Source organism: Belonocnema kinseyi, chromosome 2 (genome assembly GCF_010883055.1).
Source record: "Belonocnema kinseyi isolate 2016_QV_RU_SX_M_011 chromosome 2, B_treatae_v1, whole genome shotgun sequence".
Taxonomy (NCBI): domain Eukaryota; kingdom Metazoa; phylum Arthropoda; class Insecta; order Hymenoptera; family Cynipidae; genus Belonocnema; species Belonocnema kinseyi.
In genome coordinates, this window is record NC_046658.1 from 168,733,076 (window position 1) to 168,733,339 (window position 264).

Genomic DNA, 264 nt, shown 5'->3' on the forward strand with positions numbered 1-264 from the left:
ACTACTTCAAATCCAAACTCAGCTCTATTAATTCTTACAGAATGTGGCACCTTACTCTTCAGTCTATTGCATATTTGCACCTCTCTGTAAATTAAATTATGAAAGGATCTGTTTTTCATTAATCAGTGTGTTTCGAGAAAGTTTATCTACGAGGGTAGTTCTATAAGTCCTTAGAATGAAGTATAAAAACCATTTTTTTGGGTAAATTTTTTTTTATTTTTCAACATAATCTCCTTGGAGCTCTATACACTTGGTCAATCGCTT